The sequence below is a fragment of the Delphinapterus leucas genome, chromosome X (assembly GCF_059928025.1).
Source record: "Delphinapterus leucas isolate spDelLeu-1000000601 "Yukka" chromosome X, BTC_Dleu_Yukka2, whole genome shotgun sequence".
Classification (NCBI taxonomy): Eukaryota; Metazoa; Chordata; class Mammalia; order Artiodactyla; family Monodontidae; genus Delphinapterus; species Delphinapterus leucas.
Window position 1 is genome coordinate 131343614 of NC_143150.1, and position 21962 is coordinate 131365575.

The window sequence follows — 21962 nt, forward strand, 5'->3', positions numbered from 1 at the left end:
TAAAGATACCGCCTTGTACCGCACTCAGAAAATGAAACTCTTCGGAAGGGACCTCTCGTGGTCCCAGTTCCATCAATCTTCACTCCGACTTTACCCCTTCCTGTTATAATGGGCCACGTGTACCACTTCTATCAAAACTTCCCACATCCACTTGGTAGTGGACTTCTTCCCTGATAGCCTTCTCTGTTCTCTACCATGAAGATGACCTCTTATCTCTTTTTCATCATGAGCCCATCTATATATATATATTTCTCATCAGCAAATAATTATGCTCTCTTATATTCCATGTCAGAACACAAGAAACGTGTTTCAGAGGCCCATTTCTAATGTTCACAGCCACCTTATTTTTCTGCATCTTCTTAGAGAAAACAAACTCTTTAAGAAGAAACTTGCCCCTCCTAATCCTTTCCCTCACAAGAGGTGGTTGGTCACGCTCTGTCCTTTTGTAGCCTACAGAAGGCTCTTGAACGCATTGGCAAATTACACACACACCCCTCTGTCTGTAGCATGTATTGAATATAATATGGCGATCATCTCTTCCTGGATGGTTTTGTGGAATTCACCTTCAAATCCATTTTCACCTGCTGTCCTAAGATTATATTGCTGTATTTTATCCGTGTCAGTGATTGTACTAGGTATTCTAATTCTTCTCAAATCAGACTTGATAATCGCTACTTCTCCAGAAAGCCATCCATTAGAATAATGGTGTGGTTGTTCCTTCAGAATGGCCCTCTTCTAACCTTAGAAGAGGCTCACGTAACAGGGAGATTTTAATGACTCCACTTTACAAAAACATGGAGTCCGGGTAGCTTGACGCCCCTTAGAGAATCAAGTGCAGTCAAATCACTTGGGCGGTGAAATGCAGGGGTCTCTGTGATTTGCCCCAAATCTACTGATGCTGCAAAATCTCAACACACTAGTCTTTACCATTTGGGGCCGCGCTCAGATGCTCCCCACACACACCCTTGGAGCAGGAAAATATGGCATCATGCAAAGTGGACAATCAGACATAATTACTGGGCGAGTGAACGTAGGAGCGTGGGCGATAAATCACACCAATTATAGATGACCTTCGGCTCTGCTCTCTACTATGTGAATTTCTTAGGCTTTTATGACATTTTCTGCAAACGTGAGAATCATAGTGACTTTTATAAGAGTGAACTATTCACGAAAAATAGACCATGGTACTTGGCATTTAAAGAACAAGTGTTAGTTAATAGCATTATCTTTTAAGTATCCTTTATGACTTTTCTCCCTTAACATTTAGATTGTGACTGCCAGTGAAAATGGTCGCGTTTTTCAATGATCTCAGTTGGAATCAATTGATCTAACTATTGTGCTTCCTTAAATTTGTCTTTCTGACGTTCTTACAGCGTCTTTCATAATTGTCTCATTGTGGTCCTCTTTATAAATACAGTTATGATGGTGGAGGACATTGTCAATATTTTCTTCATTATAGCTGCAGTCACGTCTCTGAAAGTGCTGTAGACGCTAGGCAGGCATTCGTTCTTGATGAAAAAGTGTCAGAATAAATGAATGGAGAGAGTTTCTTGTATAATACTGCATTCATAAGATTTTAGACTGGAATAAGCTTATTTACAAAACAGGTACCTTTTATTGCTATACATTTATTATTTAACTTATTCCATTATTGCACACAATTGATTAATATTTTAGTATTTTCTATGTGTATGCTGCATATATAGGGAGATATATATATAATGGACATAAATATATCAATCATATATGTATTGATAAATGCAGCATAGATATAGAGAGAAATATTGGTGGATATATCCATCAGGGTTCAATCAGATGAGCAGAAACAGTAAAGATATATAAATAGGTAATACATAATGCATTATGTATTGTAACTGTAATACAGTTACAATAATTGCAATACATTTATATTATCTATGTATAAAATATATCTTAGATATACTATAATGTAGTATACAAGCAGTTGTCTCAGGTGAGTGTGATGACGTCCTCAGTCTAAAAACCATAGACAGCTTTTCACAAACAGAAACTCACCTCACAGGCTGCAGCTCATGGGCACGGATCAAGCTATTGTCCACAGACTGACTGACTCACTCTTTGTCTCCTGTGTGTGTGTCTCTCTCTGTCTCTCTGTGTCTCTCTCTTTAGTCATCGAGTTCCTCTGCAAAAAGTAGGCGTCCAGGAACATAAACCTGCACTATCATCTCTCCAGATCCCTTTGTTTCTTACATTTATAAAATGTTTACTTTTCACAAAATACATATATTCACATCCAAATCAGAGCTCCCACATTCTCCCGTCAAGAGAATGACCAACATCTCTGACACTCTGACATCAGGGCACTCTTTAGCTCGGAGGGATTTCTGCTCCATCACCTCCCAGCCTCTGTGATGGCAACATGGTCTCCCCATGTGCTTGTCAAACTCCGATGACAAGGCAACCTTGAAGGATAAAGGTGCTGATAGGAGCAAGCCATAAAGGAGTGAAATGCATACTGTTTACTATTTCAGACGGCTCTTTAGTACACAGTTCTAAAATCCACAAACTCTAAAATCCATAGCAAAGAGGGAATACGTATCTTCGCTTCTATTCTCCATTTTTTCACCATGTCTCTCTGCTCCCTCAATTTTCTTTTATTTTCTCCTGATACCACTTCAAGTGTTTCCTTCGAGCTAGGTTGGAACAAAAAAAGTGAAGGAGAACGGAAAGAAATGAAGATGCTGCACATCAAAAGATCATTTCTCTTTACGTTTGTGTAACATGAATAGCTAATAGATGCAAAACAAAACAAAACAAAAACAAAAAGGAGAGAGAGACAGAGGGAGAGGAAGAGAGAGAGGGAGAGAGAAAAGGGTCATTTCCTTTGGAATCCACCAGCTACAGATTTGAAGTTTGGGAATACAAATTCCTACAGTAAAACTGGGAAAACTCCTTTTGCTAATATTTCCATGTACTAAGTCCAAATGGCCATAGCTTGCTCCCCTTTACTTAATGCAAAGCATAGAGTAGACACTAAACAAATTATATCAATTGATTAAATTCACAAATTTCGATGAATGATTCAAACAGCCATAGGAAAACATAGGTGACCAAGCCAATCACTTTCACTAATAGGCATACATTTTTAAAAACATGCAAATACTCGATTTACATGTGCAAGTGTCTGCATAAACATTATGAACTGAAGAACCATGAACATATGCTGCATTAAATATTAAAAATGTCCCTGGCTTATGTTCATCCTACATGCTGAAAACTCAATGTTTGGAACGAATTGCTTGTCAGTGGTTACCGTAATCTGATTACATTTCTTAATAAACTAAAAACTATTGATCTGGGACTTCCCTGGTGGCACAGTGTTTAAGAATCTGCCTGCCAGTGCAGGGGACAGGGGTTCGAGCCCTGGGCCGGGAGGATCCCACATGCCGTGGAGCAACTAAGCCCGTGCGCCACAACTACTGAGCCTGCACTCTAGAGCCCGTGAGCCACAAATGCTGAGCCCACGTGCCACAACTCCGGAAGCCCACGCGCCTAGAGCCCGTGCTCCGCAACAAGAGAAGCCACCGCAATGAGAAGGCGGCGCACCGCAAGGAAGAGTAGCCCCCGCTCGCCGCAACTAGAGAAAGCCTGCACACAGCTACGAAGACCCAACGCAGCCAATAAATAAATAAATAAACAAATAAATTTAACAGCAAAAAAACCCCCAAAACAACCATTGATCTTAAGGAAGGATAATTAATATGGGTTCTCTCGCCCTGGCATCAACTTCTCGTAGCTGTGATCTCTTGCCAGCGTAAAGGACTCAGGAATGAGTCAGTGACCCATGCGGACCTCACATGCGGGCCACTCAACCATCTCCTAAAAATTATTTCTCACGTAATAAAAACACTCAGAGACAGATTGCTGGAATATAAAAACTGGTGGTTAGCTTGTTCAGTGTAATCTGTAACCATTTGGAAATGCCAAGTAGCTGTTGTGAACGGCTTACCTGTAATACGCCGAAGGTTCTATCGGGGTCTTCGTCAGGTTACAGTGGTGAGAAAACATCTGCGTGGAGGCATGTAGAGGATGCTCAGGAAAGGGTGCAGAGCTCCTGGAATGGCTACACAGAATAAACGTTGTTCTGAGGGTGCTGTCTTTAGTGATAAAACAGTAGCTTACTGTCTTAGGCACAGGAGCATTGCATTTGACTGACTTTTCACTTTTTTTTTTTTTTTGGCCTCACCATGGGGCATGCGGGATCTCAGTTCCCCGACCAGGGATCAAACCTGCACCCCTGGCAGTGGAAGCTCAGAGTCTTAACCACTGGACCAGCAGGGAAGTCCCTGTGATTCACTTTTAACAACGTAGTCAAACAATTTCATCTTTGCTCTCTCCGTCTACTCTTCAAAGATTTTCATTCCAATTATCAAGAGAAGGCATTTCTAAGGTGGCGCACATCTTGTGTTCAGTGTTACTGCTTTACTCCATTTATCCACCACATAGTTAGAAAACGGCTGATAAAATATCTATATTTTATAGCGTCTGCTGTCTCAGACACATAAACTCTGTCAGCCGTTATGGATATCCTGCATTTATTTTGCATAGGAATGTATTGCTATTAAAAATAAACACAGACTTTTTAAAATTAATTGTTATTAGCACGTAGTTGACGTACAATGTTGTGTTACTTTCTGCCGTTTCAGAGCAAAGTGAATCAGTTATACATACACATACCCACTCTTTTTTAGATTCTTTTCTCATATAGGTTACGACAGAGTATTGAGTAGAGTTCCCTGTGCTATGAATAGGTTAACAGAGATTTAATAATTGTATATACATCTATTTTTATACAAAACAATGTTGTATACATATGTCAAGTTATTTACATAATTGTCTCACTGTTTTCAGTGAGGGACTCCAAGTTTTGAAAATTTAATATATTAAAGCCATGTTTCTCAAAATGTTTTCAGGTGCTCCTGGGTGTAACTAGAAAAATAAATCAGTGTTTTGCAATTAACTAGGTCTGAGAACCTATGAGACATGGTTATTTCCTCGCAAGCGTCCAGATCCATTGCCCGTGTGACTCTTCATGGGTGGGATAGGGAATGTTGTTTCCCCAGCGTCTTTTCCCCACAATGTACCTTCGGAGACCAGGTTCCGTGGAGCCCCATTTGGAAAGCTTTGCACTGTGGCTTTTCTTTACCCCTCGCGGTGTACCGGCTCGTCAATGGCTGACCTGCCTTGTTGGATCACACAAGGGTGCACATGTGGAAGATGAAAGCGCCTTGTGTGTAAGGACCCAAGAGAGGTGACAGGACCAACACACTCACGTCCTCAGCAAAACTCTTCCGTACGTGGCTGCGGGACATACGTACTCCCTCCTTCTGAGACTATGCTTCACCTCTTGCCAGGGAGCATCTTCCCCAACTGTGTGCACACCTGCTTGCCCTAGAGATGGGCACTACAGCCCTGTTTCCTGTCCTCTTTTTTTTTTTTTTTTTTTTTTTTTTTACAATATGCGGGCCTCTCACTGTTGTGGCCTCTCCCGTTGCGGAGCACAGGCTCCGGACGCGCAGGCTCAGCGACCATGGCTCACAGGCCCAGCTGCTCCGCGGCACGTGGGATCCTCCCAGACCGGGGCACGAACCCGCGTCCCCTGCATCGGCAGGCGGACTCCCAACCACTGCGCCACCAGGGAAGCCCTCCTGTCCTCTTGATCCAGGCAGAATGGAACGCTGATCAAGGAGCAGAAAGGTCACTCTTTACCCTGTTCCCTGAAATAACAGGGCATCAAACAGGAAATGAAATCCATGCGGCCTTCAGCTCAGGAGTTAAAGCTTATTTGGGGATGCGGAATCCAGTCCACATTCCACAATTAGCCAACAGGATAGCCAAGAATACATACCAGTTTTGCAGCATAACGCGAAGGAAAAAATCAAATACGTGTAACATAAATTTATCTCATTTGTACTGATCAGGACCTGAATTGGAATAAGCATACATAATTGAAACCACTCACATTATACTTGCTTTGTGAAGATAAATTTAGATTTTTATTGAAGACTACTAAACATGCCTCCTTCCTTCCTCTGATTAATCTGAACTTCTATAACTGAAATTGGCCTCATCAAAGAAAAAATCATCTTGGTATAGCAAATATAAACGCCTTATCTTCTAATTTCAAACATAATCATCTCACTGCTTGCATACTGATAAGAAGGTAATCAAAGTGAGACATCTGTAACAGTTTATGTCCCTATACATATTAACAGTGTATATCTGATGCTTTATTTTTCAGAGATAAATTTCATGGCTATCTACTTCCCCATGTAGAACTGTCAATGGATAGTTATTTTCCTTTTCATTATGAGTATCTTTCATTTTTACATCTGCCATAGGTGACAAATTTTGTAGAGTCAACGAAAAGATAATTCTTCCTAAAGAATAGGCAGGACAGTAGAGAATTAAAAATGAAAGAACAGAAACATAACATGTAACCACATTTCGCAGTCACATTTCTAAATGTACTTTAGCTTTAAATCTATAAATAGCTTCTTGGCATACCCAAGTCAGGAAACCAATCTCTAATTTTGTCTTTTGTCTTGTGTACCATGTCTCAAGTTTAGAGCAGTTGGGCTGGAGAAAATTTGTCATTTTCACATTTAGAAAAGTGTAATAAAAAATCTTCTCATGAATTTAGGCGTATCTTTTTTGAAAGTGGTATTTAAAGAATACCGTTAAATCGTGAAAGGACTCACCTCCTTGAGTTAAGTTTTGTTTTCATCTGTGTCACATTAATTCTCAAACATGAAATCATTTCCACTTCTTGGTCACTGAGAAGCAAATAAGATTACAGTGGTACTGAGTATCTAATTTTGGTTTGCTGCGACAACTTGGTTTTCAAGAATCTTTTAAGCCACAAGCAATCGATCTAGGTGCTCAGAGCTTTGTAGGACAAATTCTTCTCGATAAACTACCTCCCAAGATTTTTTTTTTTCTTTTTTCCTCCCAAGATTTTTAAAGAGCATGACGTTAAGATATGTTCTGAAATTATTCAACCCATATTTAATGTGTGCATATATATGCATAAGCAGAAACTTGCCTCTTTGTAAGTGGTAGAGTCTATTGTAGGGACAGCTAAGGTTTCCTCAAGGGCAACTTCAAGCTGGATTAGAATACTACCATTTCTGTAGTTTACTATTAAGTTGATCTATTTCTGTTAAGATTACTGAAAAAATGTTGCTTCATAACTTTATGTATTTCATGGCTTATAGGTTTGTTATATATTCAAGACCAATATTGATTAATATTTCATTTATCCTCTGCTTCACTGATGGTCTTTTTTTTTTTTTTTTGCGGTACGCGGGCCTCTCACTGTTGTGGCCTCTCCCGTGGCGGAGCACAGGCTCCGGACGTGCAGGCTCAGCGGCCATAGCTCATGGGCCCAGCCGCCCCGCGCCAGGTGGGATCTTCCCGGACAGGGGCACCTGCATCGTGTCCCCTGCATCGGCAGGCGGACTCTCAACCACTGCGCCACCAGGGAAGCCCTGATGGTCTTGATAGACTCTCAAATTTCAGTTTTTTCCACTTTCAAACCCATTATAGTTCTCAAGGTCATAGCAACTGCCATTCACATATTTTTTCAATAAGGTCTTTACCACACCACTTTCTTACAAAGTCATTAGATAAATTTCTTACCATAACTTATCTTTGTGTGTGTCTACATTGCGTGTGTTTCCATGAGTAAAACTGTAATCATTAAATCTGTATCTGTAGAAACCTTAATTGAGGTATCTATCACTATTGCCATCTATGTTTGCATCTATGTCTATCCATATCTATCTAATCTGTATCTGCAATGAGATGATAAATAACCATAGTCTTTATAGGTGGTTGTAAATGTTATAGTTGGGAAAGACTTTTCTTTTTTTTCTTTGTAATTGCCTGAGTTTTATGTTTATGTCAAAAAGGTATATATTGTTTTGGAATGCATAAGAGAGGAAAGGGAAAAATTCCATTTAAAATGTGATATTAATGCTATAGTAGTGACTCTCCATAAGATATATAAAATAACTTCTGTTTTAGTGCTCTGGAAATAAGGCATGGTCTCTAGCCATTTTGTAAATAGGCTCTCTTAACTTTAAACCAAGAATTGGGAGTAAGAAATGAGGATTTCATACGTACGAGGAATATTGGTAGAAGTTTACAACCCAATGTTGTGGCTTTATTTCCAGGAAATAAGAAAAATATATTTGCATTCAAAAGCATGATTTCTTTTTTTTAGGAACTGAAAAACATGTAGAGCAGTGTTTATTTATATATCCATCTTGATGGATAAATCCAAACAATTTAAAATTTTAAACCCAACCATACACAGTTTTACTTTTATACAATACGCACATATCCTTGGGTCACTTTCATTCCCTAACTATAGTAAATGAATTATAATCATATTCATGATTATTGCATTATTGTATGTGAGTTTAAGAATTTTTGATACATGATCTAATTGTTCATGGTTGGCCAAGAGTAGGATATAGGGGCCGTGCTCTGTCTTTGGGATCAGAATTTACTGCAATTTTTATGTTCCAATTGTTCCTTTCTGGTCACTTCCTTTGTACCGTCCCTTACAAGGTACTATTTATAAAGCAGTACAGCAATTCATTTGACAGTCTTGAGTTCCTCTCTCTCTCCCTTTCCTTCTCTTTGCTAAAATTCTTAAAGCTCAATTAGTTCAGTTTTGGTAAAGGTGATTAAAAAAAAAAAAAAAAAACTTGGGCACGGCTAAAAGCAGTAAAGTAAAAGATTTATTTACAAAGGTCCATTCTGCACCAACCTCCTGGCTAACTAAATGGAATTGTTTCCATAATCACACAGCTTTTCTGGTCTTTGTCTCAGTAATACTAATACGGTTTTATCACCATTAAAAGCAAAAAGGACAACGTAATGCCTTCCTGCTGTGGTTGATGGTTGATGAACATGTTGTTTGCATATGTGACCCTTCCTTCCCTCTCCCTCTACACAATTTTAATAGTATCTGTTCTTCTAGTCACCTTTTAGCAGCGTTTATGGCATGTAAATAAGTAACATAATGGAAACTGCATCTCTTGTCCTTTGACCTAGTGACAACGTCTCCTCATGTCTGGTCCTGCTAGCATTCTTCCCTCTGCTTTCTCTCATTTCATACATGAGAGTCTATTACTGGACACATTTAATTCCCAGAAGAAAAAATTAAAACGGCCGTTATGCTCTATGATTTCAAATTCGTGAAAACTTTGGAAGTCTGCTTGGACAGCAAATCTCATGTTTGGGCTACGTTCTAGCTTAAGCTATGTTACCAGGTTTTTCTAACTTGTAATAGATTCTTTTTTAAAAATTCATTTTACTCAGATAGAGTTAATTTACAATGTTGTGTTAATTTCTGCTGTACAGCAATGCGATTCAGTTGTACATATATATATACACATTCTTTTCCCTATTCTTTTCCATTACGGTTTATCACAGGATAACAAATTCTTATATATTCTGGTTATGCTTCTTAACCAGCTGCTAGCGTCTTTGAAGACACACTAGGATGCAGGAGAGTTATCAAACATGGTTTCTCTCATCTGCACTAACCAGGAGCCAATATGTCTCTTCATGGCTACATTTGAAGCCACTGTACTCTCAAGTGAATCCAAAATTTGACATTTCCGACTCTAAGCTCAGTTTAGTAATTTTCTGTGGATTTGGAATTGCAGTGTATGTCTTAATTCACTACGGACATATTTAACATATTAATTTTTCTTTAATTCCAGGATTTTAACATTTATTTTAAAAATAGATGACTCCATGCAAGAACTGTTATACATTTATATAGAAGCCACACTTTTGTGGTACTGTCCTTGAAAATGGCATTTTTAAAGAGTGTTTGATAAATACATGTTTTTTGAATGACTGAATAGAGAAGTAATAAATAAGATCTTGGTACATGTTTAAATAATCGTTATCAGAAAAACCCTTAAATGTTAAATCTGTTTTACATGCGTACATAAAACTCATGAAAAACTATATACACTGTATAATTCTTATCCTTTTGGACAGGAATATATATATATGTGCATATATGTTGTATGTATACTTCTTTGTGTATATACACATATATGTGTATATATGTACAGACACCCATTTATATGTATGTAATCATATATATCATTGTGTATGTTGTTGTTTTATGTATATTCTTATGTGTATAACCTATGTATGTCCACACAGGAATGTACGCATTGTATATTTTGCATATCTGCAGACACACGTAATTTTTTCCTTTTAATTTTCGTCCATGTGGTCACCAGCCACACAAATGATGGAGAGAGCCATTCTCATACGTTCTCAACATTTCACTTAGACTGTCAGAAAAATGAGTATTTAAATAGGAGACTATTAACTCAATCGTTTAAGCAGAAAATGTTCCAACAATCATCCAAAAATAACTTCCCTCATACCACTTTCTTTTTCATTCCAGGAAGCGGGGGTTTGTAGACCATGATGTTTTCCTGGAAATTATGACATTTGCAAATAGGTACCAGTCAGCTGAAAGTTAGCACAAAGACTTATTAGGCTTCTGTAGTTGGCAGTTGACTCACTCAGTATGGACTTGATTTTTCTCACCTATTGTCTCGATTTATTTTAGAAAGAAAGTGAAGGAAAAGGGAAATTTTAGACTTAATTACAAAGACAATTTTGATTTTTCACACTTGAAGCTGCCATAAGAAACAGCATTCACTTACAAAGAGAATAAGAGAGAGGCAAAGGGAACTCATAAAAGCCTATTTTGTATGTTTCAGTGAAGTTTGTTTAGCACATGTTTGTTTCCTTCTGTTTTTGATAATCTTTAAAGATAATGTTTGAATGGCTTCTACACTAAGGGATAACTAAAAATTAGATTCCACGAAAAAAAAAAGCAAGAATGCTTACATTTGACATATTAGGTATTCTCTTTTTAGTTCTTTGTTGGTTGTTTGGTTGTTTGGTTTTCTCTTTCTTAGGGCCCTGGAAAGAAATTGTTCAACCTGGAGCTAATAAATTATCAAAATAAGAGCCTGTCCATTTCTTTTATTCTGGTCCTTGAAGGGGTCTGATTCAGTGTGGCTGCTCTAAGAATGATAGAATTGGAGCTTTTATTAATTTCATTGTCGAAGTACTTTCCCAGTAGGCCACCTACAGAACACTTAACAGAAGGTCCTGAATTGTAGGAGACAGCCAAATGAATTTGGACAGACTCTCATTTGCTCTCCAACTGGACAAGCAGTTAATGGCTGGGGTTAAAAAAAAAAAAAAAAAGTGAAGCTAAAAGGAGACATTTGCTAATAGACAGCAGAACATGTTTAAAGGGGATAGTTTGTAATTAAATGCCTTTCATTTGTTGTAGAGGGCTAATGTCTCCTGGAGCTTGACTTCAAAATGGGTCACTTCACCTCATACCAGAAAATATTTCTTCAGCACAAATGTTTAAGGAGATAATATGAATTTCCTGAGACATGCAAAGACTATCCTTCAACAAATGGGTGTCAAAAGCATAAACAGTTCACAGTTCATAAACGTGTGAAAATAGAATTGCTCATCCATTTATAGATAATTACAGTCTCATATATTTCTACTGATCTTCCCAATGGGCTATCTGAAACAATAAGACATTATTTTTGTTATGTCTTGGACCCCGATCCAAGGTCATTCTCTTACCAACCCTTTTTCTCCAAGACTGAGAGACCCTCCCACCCCACCCCCAGATCACAAAGAGACTTCTGTGGAGCCCTTTTAAGACTGTTGTAGGAACTGTCATCATCTCTGCATGAACACTCATTCTGTAGGCTACCATGTTGTCAAGACACAGTGCTTGAAACAACATGACAGGTTCTGACAAAGAATCGTTAAGGAAATGCCTGGGACTTGCTGACTCCTCAACGTAAGCAAATATTCAATTTCAAAGACATAAATTAAAATGATGCCTAGTTTTGTTTAAAGTTATAATTACCAGAACAGCTTCTATGATTTAAAGAAAGACGCAATGAACAGCATGGTGACTATCATTAATAGTATTGCACATATACTTGTCATTTGCTTAGAGCGTAGATGTTAGTTGTTCTTATCTCATACACACACACACACACACACACACACACACACTCATACACGGTAACTATGTGAGGAGATGTTAATTCACTTGTTTCTTATTAAAACAGGAAGTGCCATTTAGTCTTTGACTAATCCTTCCTGACAGCTTCTTAACTCCCTGTAACCTGGGAGGGTTCATTGATCCACATTGATATAAGCTCGATCCAGTTGCAATAGATACCTCTTCTCCAGGATTTGATATATTGTCAACTCGAGAAAGATCGTTGAAAATAATTTTTAAAGATAAGTTTTTTTTTTAATGGTTCATATTTCCTCCCTGGTGCCTAAGGTTGCTTCCATTATTCAAACTGCAACCGTTTCACTTAAAATTCTTAAAACTATTTTAATGGTCTGTCTCACTGGTCAAACTTCTTATAACCATTGTATCTATCATTCTATATATATATATATTTATTTTTTAATTAATTAATTAATTTGTTTCTTTTTGGCTGGCTCGGGTCTTGGTTTCTGCACACGGGCTTTCTCTAGCCGCAGTGAGCGGGGGCTACTCTTCATTACAGTGCACGGGCTTCTCTCGTGGTGGAGCACGGGCTCTAGGCCCATGGGCTTCAGTAGTTGTGGCACATGGGCTTCAGTAGTTGTGGTTCGCAGGCTCTAGTGGCGCACGGGCTTAGTTGCTCCGCAGCATGTGGGATCTTCCTGGACCAGAGCTCGAACCCATGTCGCCTGCATTGGCAGGTGGATTCTTAACCACTGTGCCACCAGGGAAGTCCCTGTAATCACCTTGCTTTCATTCAATAAGAAGTCCATTTATATTGCAAATACTTTGAATAATGTCTCTTCCCATCACCCTTCTACCCCAAGGAAAAGGGGTTGTATAATTAACACATGAATCAGCGTCTGTCCACACAATAATATCTACTTAAATCAGCAGAGCTTCATTGTCTTTAGTAAGTGTTGTTGTTTTTGGCTGCATTTCTCCTGTGACCTATTGCCTCCTATCCTTAATCAGCTCTTGATGTCATTTTCATTGGGTGCAAACAAATTCACTGAGAGCTCAGCGTTATGGAGAGTACAAGAGAAACATGTTCCCATAGACTTTACCGGCAAAATATATTTGGGGAATAAGATAGCACATAGACACCTAAATGAAACTCCGGATTTTCTTTTTTTTAAGTAGTTTGCATTTGATGTGGAGCAAACAATGAAATAGTTCATAATGCTAAATTTCAAAATGTTTTTACGGATTCCCACTTTAAGAGCAGAGCAATTGAAAGAATGATGTTCAGACAATAGGCATAGGTTCAGAAAAGGGAATTCAGGGGTGGAGCCCCATATGATTAATGAGGAGTCAGCAGCAATGGTGATGAATGGTGACACAGAAGACAAATTCTATTCTGCCCCAATTAATGACTGAAAATGTTCTTGTATTTCTTGTGCAAAGTAATGTGTTTTGAAATATTTGTTCTATCTGAGAAATACTTCATTAAGCAAAGAATTCTGCAGTACCATACTCACCTCAAGGGACGTGTAGTCTATTTACAAAAGAAACTAGAAAATTATATTATAAAATATTTTAAGGGAGATAAAGAATACAAAGGATGAACACATCACGAAGAACCAAAAAATAAAGAAGAAGAAAGTATTTGGATTAAACATGAAAGGATGGGTAGTCTGTCCTCAGGCAGAAATGTGGGTGTTTATCTTCCTTTCCAATACATATGTATAGCATATGGCTCCATCCTTTTTTAGTGATTTAAAAAAATACATTTTTTGCCAACAGTCTTTATTAGATTAATGAAAGTTTCTTCCATCACTACTTGGCTAAAAGTCATGTTTTAAAAAAAATCATAAATGTCTGTTGAATTTTATCATTGATTTCTCAGTTCATAGAAATGACCATGTCTTCATTTTCCCTCTCAGTGACTCTCGTTGAATGCTTTTTAAAGGGAAATCAATCTTTCAAGTGGCGATGATAGTTTAGCTTGTATCAGACGTTTCATTCAACCTGTAAGAACTGTAAACAAAACACAGTCAACTCTTTGAAGTGACTGAGGAATGAACAAAAGCACACCAAGTCTGGCCAGGTATTGTCTCTTGAAATAAGGGAACACACTGGGTAAATTACACATGTATCTGCAACCACAAACATCATTTTAAAAGCTACAGATAAACAACAGTAGACAAATTAAAATAAAACCTTAAACATTACTTGACTAACCTGATACAGGTGAGGTTGGTGTCTACAGGGTAATGAAGTCCAAGAGACAGAAGAACTGAATCAACAGGCAAATAGAAACCTGAAAAACGCCAGACTCAAACCCACCCATGCAATTAACTTCATTAAAAATAAATGAGCTTGGGCTTCCCTGGTGGCGCAGTGGTTGAGCGTCCGCCTGCTGATGCAGGGGACACAGGTTCGTGCCCCGGTCTGTGAAGATCCCACATGCCGTGGAGCGGCTGGGCCCGTGAGCCATGGCCGCTGAGCCTGCGCGTCCGGAGCCTGTGCTCCGCAACGGGAGAGGCCACAACAGAGAGAGGCCCGTGTACCGCAAAAAAAAAAAAAAAAAAAGAGAGTTTTGTCTAATTTAGGAGCAGCAACCAGACATAACACCTTGTTTAAGGATTTATTTTTCATAATTTTAATCACTTTAATGTGTAAAATTCAGTGCCTTTTTGTACATTCACAGTGTTCTACACCTATCACCTCCCTCAAGTTCCAAGGCATTTCGTCATTCTCCCCCAGAAAAGTCACATTGATTAAGCATTCTCGAAATTTCCCCCTTCCAGACTCATGGCAGCCAATCCCACTCCTGTGCACACAACCAAGGGAATTGAAACAGGTGTTGAGACAGGTACTTGTACACGACCCTTCACAGCGGCACCGGTTACAGTATCTAAAAGGTTAAAACAACCCCAAAGCCCATCAAAGGATGAACGGATAAACAAAATGCCGTCCATCCACACTGCGGACTAATAAGTCTTTATTTTATGTATTTATTTATTATGGCTTTAAAAACCTTCTTCTTTAATCAAAGTCACGGAACCTCAACAGGGCGCAGTTTGCAGGAGTTCCTTTCCGGGAACTCTTCAGTCTCAGCCGCGTCTACTTGGGCGAGACTGGATGGGACCGAGGACCCCGCCCCTGGGCCTGCGCGCATGTCCGCCGGAGCCTCGTGAATGTGCCGGGCCTGGAGCCTCGTCCCGCCTGCGCAGGAGGGCCCTTCCCGCGCCTGACCCCCGTCACGTGTGCCCGCCCTGCGTGCGCCGCCCGCGCTCACGCCACGCCGCGGCGTCGTCCTGACCCATCAACCTCCGGGCCAGCCTTCCCGCAGGCGCACTGGATGCCTGTCCTCCCCGCTCCTCGTCTGGTGACTCCCGGAGGGACCCTCTCCTCGCTTCCACGCGCGGCATCTCTGCTTGCTGTGCGTCGGGCCAAACAAACTTGGTTTGGTGACCCATTGGGAAGCCAGCGGGAGGAAATCTTGCCCGAGGGTCGTGGCCCCCGGAGGCGCTGAGAGCTGCTGCGTGAGTAGCAGTGGCCGCGGGTCCCTTGGTTCCAGCACCGGCCCCGGATCCCTCCACGGGCCACCGACCGCCTGAGCTTGCCTTGGTCTCCCAGGGAAGAAGCGGCTTTCGGGTTTGTGTAGGAAGACGCCTTCGGGTGAGTATTCTTGTTACACCAACGCACCTGGCTCTAGATTGTTTTGCAGTTCTATGCAGGTCGTGGCTGGCGGCCACCCCAGGGCGGGGTTTTGGAGATGAGAGAAAAGGTTTCAGCTGCTGAGGTCCTCGTTGCTGGCGGAGAGGCCAGGCTCTGCTTTTTGGTCTTGTTTTGGTCTCATTTGTCCCTGATCCTTATATCTGGTTGTGTTGTTAAGAACAGGCTACTGGGGACTGAGGTTTTTGGTGACCGCAGCGAGGACCCTTAGATTTCATTGCTGTGACCACTTGGAAGCAAAGCCCCTTTAGAATGGGAGATGCTAAATCACCTTCCTCTTGTGATTGCCTTTAGGCTGCACCTTCCAAAACTGGGTGACGTTGAGTCATGAATCTATAGGAAAGGAAAGGATTGTTTTTTCCCCCTCCTCCCTCCCTCCCTCCCTCCCTCCCTCCCTTCCTTCCTTCCTTCCTTCCTTCCTTCCTTCCTTCCCTTTTTCTTAACCCTGCAGGGCCACACTACCCTTTAGACTCCAGAGCAAAAAGGCCTGAATATAGACCCTTCAGTTATAGTACAACTTTGCAAGTAGATTTATTTTGTAAACGGGAATAAAAATGGGCTGAAATACTTGATGTACAGCCTCTGCTGTTATCACATCAGAATAAACTAGTGCCAGTGAGGTGTAAAGTTAGGATCCAGCAGGGAACGCAAAGGAACCTGTTTTTCTTACTCCTAATGAAAATGCAGGTGACACATGTGACACTCAGACTCTGTCCGGGGCCCTGCGTTGTCACCTTCTGGCCGATCCCGGAGCCTTGTTTCCTGACCCCAGAGCCAGAGGTGGAAAGGCAGGGGCAGGGAGGTCTCACCCCAGGAAAGCCTCCTTTGGGGAAACAATTTTTTTTTTCCAGGAAGAGAAGTAGACCCCATCCTCCCAGAGCATAGGGTTCTCTGCAGTGTCCCGGGGCAGCTGAGGAGGAAGGTGCCCCCAGGCTCTAGGGTCAGGACGGCTGGACCTGACCTGACCTGGTGCTCACTGCTGGGCAGGTGGGCGCGCACCCCCTGGTCAGTGCTTGTTGAGGGTGACCTCGGTATTGTGCTTTGCAGATACCGCATTTTTCACAGATTGACGCGTCGAGCAATTCTGGTGCCCTTTTCCCACGGCATTGCCTTACTTTCTCACCTGGTAATCATTCTTGGAATATTTCAGACTTTCATTATTTGATCTGTGATGAGTGGTCTCGCTACTCTGAGTTTCAGAAAGTTCAGGTGCTGGTTCGCAAGTTTTAGCAATAAAGTATTAAGGTGTGTACATCGTTTGGACATCAGTCTATACTCATAACAGACTGAAGCATAGTGTCAGCAACCTCTGTATGCACTAGGACGGCAAACAATTCGTGTGACTCGCGATATTGTGATGGAGTGATTGTGACAGACGTGAACCCAAGATCTCTGTGAAGTCTGCCTGTCTCACGCCCCCGAGGGGATCCTGTGAGTTCTGGGGGCAAGACTGGGTGTCCAGGATCACTGAGGCCACCCCCCCCACCCCCCCCCACCCCCCCCCCCGCCCAGCACTGTGGAGAAGGGACAGCCTGGACCAGTGTGACAAGTGGGCTGGAGCAGAGGAGGGTCACAGTCTCTCCCGGACCAAACTCTGGTCGGGCTCCTCTGAGCAGTTCCCGACTAGACGCTGACTCTGGGCTGCAGCGTCTGTCTTTTCATTTTCCGATTTTAGCAAGATTCCTGCTGAGTCAGTTGAGCGACAGCACCCCAGGCTCAACATCAGACCACCCTCGATAACTGATCAGAGTCTTCACCCCGCTTCCTCCCTTGAGTGAGGTCTGAGCCCCGGGCCTGTCGTCAGCACAAAACCTGTAGCTGGGTTACTGGGGTCATTCTGCTATGGTCTGAATGTCTGCGTCCCCCCAAAACTCATGTCGGATCGTCAAGTCCAATGTGATGCTGTTGGGGGCCTTTGGGAGGTGATGAAGTCATGAGGGTGCCCCCCCCATAAGTGGGATTAGTGCCCTTAAAATGAGACCCCAGAGAGCCCCCAGCCCCTCCCCCATGTGAGGACACAGGCAGAGAAGTCTGTGATCCAGAAAGGGGGGCCTCACCAGACAGCACATCGTCTGATTCTGGTTCATGGGCAGAGCCACATGGTTCAAGTTGCAGACACTGTCTTAATTCTTGCTGTAAAACGACAGCGTTTGTAATGAGCTGGATGCATTCGTGAATGGTAGCTTGTTCTGCTGGGTTCAGATTTCCCACTCCAGACTTCAGTTAGCTGACCCCACACCCACATGTGTGAGCTGTTTATGTTGATTTTATATCCTGCAACCTGACTGCAGTCCTTTATTAGTTCTACAAATATTTTGTCAAGTCTTTGGGATTTTCTAGTTAAACAGTGATGTCATCTGCACACAGAGACAGCTTTATTTCTTTCTTTTCAAATTGTAAACACTTTATTTCCTTGATTTATTATATTGTTCTAGGTAGGTTTCTAGCACGATGTTGAATAAGACACCCTTGCCCTGTTCCTGATCTTAGGCTAAAATCATGCACTTTCTCAATATTGAATATGATGTTAGATGTAGACATTTTAGAGATGTTTACTATCAAGTTGAAAATTCCCCCTGTTAATAGTTTACTGGTTTTTTTTCCATGAATTTTTACTTTTTTTCAAGTCCTTTTTTTCTGCATCGGTGATAGGATTATATGATTTTCTTCTGCCTGCTGATGTGATGGGTTATTTTGATTGAATTTTGGATGTTAATCACCCTCGCATACCTGAAATACATCCCCTTTGGTCATGATGTATAAATCTGTCTATCAATACACATATATACGTATATACACACAGATATATAATTTTTGTAATTATTATGCTGAGGGTATTTGCATCTATAGTTATGAGAAATTTTTTTTTTTTTTTTTTTTTTTTTTGCGGTACGCGGACCTCTCACTGTTGTGGCCTCTCCCGTTGCGGAGCACAGGCTCCAGACGCGCAGGCTCAGCGGCCATGGCTCACGGTACCAGCCGCTCTGCAGCATGTGGGATCTTCCCGGACTGGGGCACGAACCCGTGTCCCCTGCATCGGCAGGCGGACTCTCAACCACTGCGCCACCAGGGAAGCCCTCCCAATAATTTTTATGATTAATATATTAAATTTTGCCAGTTACTTTTTCTTTATCTATTGAGATGATTATAGGAAATTGAATGAGTTTGCTAGAGCTGCCATAACAATTACCACAGACTGGGCAACTTAAATGACAGACAAGTATTTTCTCACTGTCCTGGAAGCTCTAAGTCCAAGATCCAGGTGTTGGCAGGGCTGGTTTCCTCCGAGGCGTCTCTCCTTGGCTTGACTTTCTCTTTCTGTCCTCACGTGGCCTCTCTTCTGTCCTCATGAATCTCTGGTGTCTCTTTGTGTATCCAAATTTCCTCCTCTTATAAGGACACCAGTCAGATTGGAGTAGGACCCATCCAATGGCCTCATTATACCTAATCACCTCTTTAAAGGCTGCATCTCCAAATATGGTCCCATTCTGGTGTATTGGGCAATAGGGCTTCAATATAGGAAATTTGGGAGGGGACATATTTCAACACATAACACTAATTTCCTCCTGGATACAGGTCTGTATAATACATACTTACACTCTCTCTTATACTTACCTATGTAGAAACCTTTATGACTAGTCTGTGTGTCTTTATTTATTCATGAGCATTCAAGTTACCATGCTCAGCTGTAGACTTCTTTTAGTCTATCTTCTGAGGTTAGTATGCTAGTCATCAATTCTCTACACCTTTATCTCTGAAGGCATTTATTTGGCCTCCGTGTTTGAAGAATAGTTCTGTTGGATACAGGGTTTTTGCTGGGTAGCCTTTTTTTCTCTCTTTTAGCACTTTGAATATGCCATCCCACTGTTCTCTAGACCCCATCACATCTGATAAACACTCAGCTGTTAATCGTTTTGAGGTTCCTTTTCTTGGTGGGTCATCTTTCTCTGGCCAGTTTCAAGATGTTCCCTTTATCCTTGGCTTTTGGAAGATTTCCTATGATGTATCTAGATGTGAATGTCCTTATATTTGTTCTACTTGGAGTTTCTTGAGCATTTGGGAATAGAGATTAGTTTTTTGTTGTTGTGTGTTTGTTTTCTCATTGAATTTGGGAAGTGTTCACCCAATACATTTTCTAATTAAATTTGTGCTTTTTCTCTCTCTTTCCTTTCTATGACTCCATTAGATATATGTTGATATTCTTAATGGAATTCCGTAAGTCTGTGAGGCTCTGTTCCTTTTTTCTCATTTTTTATTCTTATTCTTCCTCAGCATGATCATAACTACTGACCTAGCTTCTGATTCACTGATTTCATTCTTCTTTGAGGTCAAATCTACCGCTTAGTCATGCTAGTAAATTTTTCATTTATTTTATAACTTTCAACTCCAGATTTTCAATTTCTTTCTTTTTTTAAAGGAAGTTTTATCTCTTTATCAGAAGCCTTTTTTGGAGGTGTGTTACTGTCATTATACTCATTATTTAAAAAAATTTTTTTTTCTTATTTGAAAATATTAGTAATAGCTGATTTTAAGTATTTTTCTCCTAGGACAATATCTGGGCCTTTCCATTAGATTATTTTCTATTTATGGGCTATCCTTGCCTCTTTGTTTTTATATCTAATAGATTTTTTTTGTTGAAAAATTGGACATTTTAGATCATTATAGAGTAACAAATTTGAATTCTGACTTTCTCTGGGATTTCCGTTGCTTTCATATTTTTGTTTTACTGTTGTTATTTTTTTGAATGAGGGGCTCAGGAAACTTTGTTTTTTGTTTAGTGGCTTGCCTGTAATAATTTTTAGAGTCTCTGTTCCCTGCAGTGTGAAGCCACTGATGTCTCTGCTCAGTTTGTTTTCTTTTGTTTTCTTTTTTGTTTTCTCTTTTTGGCTGTGCCAGATGGCTTGCAGGATCTTCGTTCCCCGACCAGGGATTGAACCCGGGCCAAAGCATTGAAGGCGCTGAGTCCTAACCACTGGACCACCAGGGAGTTCCCCCACCCCCCCACCCCTTTCTTTTAAATTCTTGTTTTTATTTTTAAGGCTGGCTTCTTAGTGGTTAGCCCTGAGTCAGCCTAGCTTAGTCGTCAACCACTGATTGTTCCGTTTTCTTTAAACAACTTGAGTCAGCAAGGCACAAACATCTTGCCCTAGGAGACCCGCGTGTGGGTTGCAACATGCATTCAAAGTGCACGCGGTTTACAGGGAGCGCTGGGCAAGTAGGTAACCAACGCCCTATTCCGTCTTTCCTGGCGCTGCTGCAGCCCTGCATGTGCATACAGCCTTCCAAATCCCCGGGAACATGCCAGAGGTTTCCAGAGTTGTCCAGGACTGTCCCATCTTTCCCATTTCCCTTGACGTTTTTCACCTAGTCTCTTGCCCGGTCCAGCACTCTGATCATTCGGGGTAGCCATGAGGCTCTTTTTCCCATCATTTCCCACCAATCAATTGCTGTTGATTTTGAAAACACCCCTGATACGGGATGTTTATGCACAGCTGCAAATCAGTCAGCGCACTCCCTCAGCAGCAAGGCTGCTCGTCTTTGGAGAGAAGACGGGACAGTAGCAGCCCTGAGTCAGACACCGCAGACCCTGTTCTTTTTAACCAACATTCAGTGCTTTTTCTTGAGTCAATATTTTTCGTACTTGTTGTACACGCTTAACTGATTTCCAGAACCCTAACATAGTTGTCTGTGATAAGTTCATAGTTTTGTGAGTTTCACAGTTATCTTGTCGGAGGAGAGAATTCTATGAGCTCCTCATTCAGTCTTTCCAGAAGTCCTGTACCAGCCTTTGGGTTTTCGTCACCTGAAGCTGCTCATGTAGCCCGCGGGTGGATTGGTGGAAATCCATTGGTGGATTTCGGTTAAGAAAATGATGATCTCCTACATGCTAAGCATTTTGTTCATTGCTATAGTAGGCCACTGGGAATTCTATCTACCTAAGAAGCGACCCTGACTGTATGTAGGTATCCTGGTACTATGGTCCCCTGATCATAACGGGTTCTGTAGAGTATTGGACTAGTCATAATCTAATCATAATTGGGCTTCGTGTATCACACGTGCAAGGGCTTTGTTTTGCATCTTAACTAGACTCTCTCCCTGTGGCTTAACCTCATCAGATTTTAGCTCCTTTCTCGTCTTCGATGAC